Genomic DNA, 2,429 nt, shown 5'->3' on the forward strand with positions numbered 1-2,429 from the left:
GTACATGGCTATCATATCTCCTCTCAGCCTTCTCTTCTTCAGGCCAAACATGCCCAGCTCCTTAAGCCGCTCTAAGAAACTGCTCCATGTATGATGGACTGTAACTGAAGTGCTTTAAAGTTGCTGGTGAGCTCCAAGCTGCTACAAAAGCAGCTAATATGAACATTAGACAAGGGATTGAACAATCTAGGGAACCACTTGGAGAACTCAATCCATAATTCAAACAGCAACATTATCAATGTGCACTCTAGTGTGCCAAAATGTGTGCTCTCACTACTGCAATGCAAGAGTTAAGCAAACCAAACTCAAACTAACAACCAATATAATATCTCACACTTAGGAATTTACTCTGCTCTCAGTGCAAGCAACTTCCAGCTATTATGAGTGGAAACATACTTATGTAGAGAAATGTCAAGCAGAAATCTCGTAACATACAGAGGCAGCGGCCATGATTGAACAGAGTGCTCTCTTAATGGTACAAATTAGTCTCTTTGCATTCATATATATGTGACTGAGGATAGTTTGCCTCTGAAAGTGACCAATTTCACTTTCTGAGCCTTGCCTAGGTCTGCTGTATGTCTGCATTTTGGAAGACTGCTTGTCTGTTAAGTGTTGTTTCAGTCATTATTAATGTTTTGCAATATTTACAATGATTGTAAATGGTTTAAGGTCTTGTCTTTGTCAAAACAGATTTGGATTCACACTAGTCTTTTTTAAACATCTTGGAGGCCTGTCTCCCCTCTTCCCAAAGTGGAAAAAATTACAAAATTGAAAGCAGTCCTGAAGGGTGTCAGCCATTCAGGAAGATCTGCCAGAGCAAGACATACAATGCTACAGCCTTCCTGTATGCTCCTCAATGAAGCCTGTTCCAGTTGGCCAGTAGAATTGTATTGCAAGCAAATTCTGGGATACTAGAAACCAAGACATTTTCCTATCATAACCATTTTCTACAGATCACTGCTACCCAAAGTGGTGGTCCACTAACTAGTGCTGTTCCCTGGCAATGTGCAAGGAAAGAAACTAATAGCTGTTGCCAGTGGGCATAAATATTGTGCAGATTTCTGGCACACTTAACTGTCCCTTGCCTCAAACAGCTTGAGGATACCAGGACATGTTCCTTTGTTGCCATTACAAACTCATTATCGCACTGTGCTTTACATGCAGCTACCCGGAACATGCAGCTTCTGTAAACTGTTACTACCAAGCTTCTTGCTGAGGTAGTTCTCAGGGAAGATTTGTGGGCATTTGTCATGTTTGTCTTAGTTGAGCACAATTCAGGGTGCAAGGTCTGCATGAGAAAAAGTCCTAAATTGTCTGGCTACAGTGGCAGCTGGTGGCTTCCATGCCTTTGGACTGGTCAATATATCATGTGCTTGAGTCTTCAAGATGCTAAGATTTTGTGAAAGATAGTTAACCATCTTGGATAGCTCCTTTAAAATTCAGACTAAAACCTGGAGTAGATTTTGTGCCCCACTGATATGAAACCCACTGTTCCCAGCCTGTTCATTAAGTTCTGAGAGTCTTCTCTAGGTTATATATATTGCCAACTCTACAAATGGACTGAGCAGGGTTCTTTTAGTGGTCTAATTACAGGCAAGACTCTCTGATTTTTGCGAGTAGACCAGCACCTCTCCTCACATTTGCAGGTCTTTCAACTTGCTTCTTCTTACTACTATAGCTTTAAAGACGTGAGCTGTATGCCTTGTAAATTGCACACACACTCAGAGTAGGTGGCAGCCCTAAATAGATGATATCTCAAAATTATGGTGCTGTCTTACCTTAATTTCCAAAATTTGCTAGCTTAGGTGAATTTCTTCATGCTCATTTTTTTTACTGCCAACTGGTCAAGCATTGTAGAAACATGTGTAAGGCTCTGATAAAAGACAATGGAAAGATAAGAGAAAACTAAGCATGTGTACATCCATGAACATTGTGTGACCCATCCCTCTGTTGTTGGTCTGTACCTCCAAACAGTCATGGGAGTTGCAGTCCACTAAGTTCAGGAGGACCACAAATTTCACCACTTTTGGTAGGTTGTGATATGTCCTATTCATATGCAAAATGAATATCCAAGTCCCTTCTACATATAAGATATGAAGATAATGTCATACCTTTTACAGCTATTATAGAATAATAAAATATGCTCTGCTAATACAGACCTATAGTAGGATGTTCTGTGGTATCCCTTAAGAAATATTGTGTACACATTTGATTCAACTGCATAATACAGCCTGTCAGAAAGGTTAAGCTATTGGCTTTCTCCAAGCCACTTGGTCTTTCCTAAATAAATTTTCTTACAAAATAAGACAATAGTTGAATAGTTTTCCTCTCATGTCCTATCTTAAAGATTACTACATGAAGGTACATTTCTAGGTAGACAGACAGAAATCCTATAGAGGATTCTATTTATTATTTTGCCATTCAAGTGA

The 2,429-nt window shown here is 39.6% G+C and overlaps 1 protein-coding gene across 3 annotated transcripts in view; it reads left to right on the forward strand.

The window, feature by feature from the left end:
• LSP1 (lymphocyte specific protein 1) overlaps positions 1–2,429 on the forward strand; it is a 108,136-nt gene that overhangs the window by 95,595 nt on the left and 10,112 nt on the right. The gene's annotated exons all lie outside the window — the stretch shown is intronic.

Source organism: Anolis sagrei, chromosome 1 (assembly GCF_037176765.1).
Source record: "Anolis sagrei isolate rAnoSag1 chromosome 1, rAnoSag1.mat, whole genome shotgun sequence".
Classification (NCBI taxonomy): Eukaryota; Metazoa; Chordata; class Lepidosauria; order Squamata; family Dactyloidae; genus Anolis; species Anolis sagrei.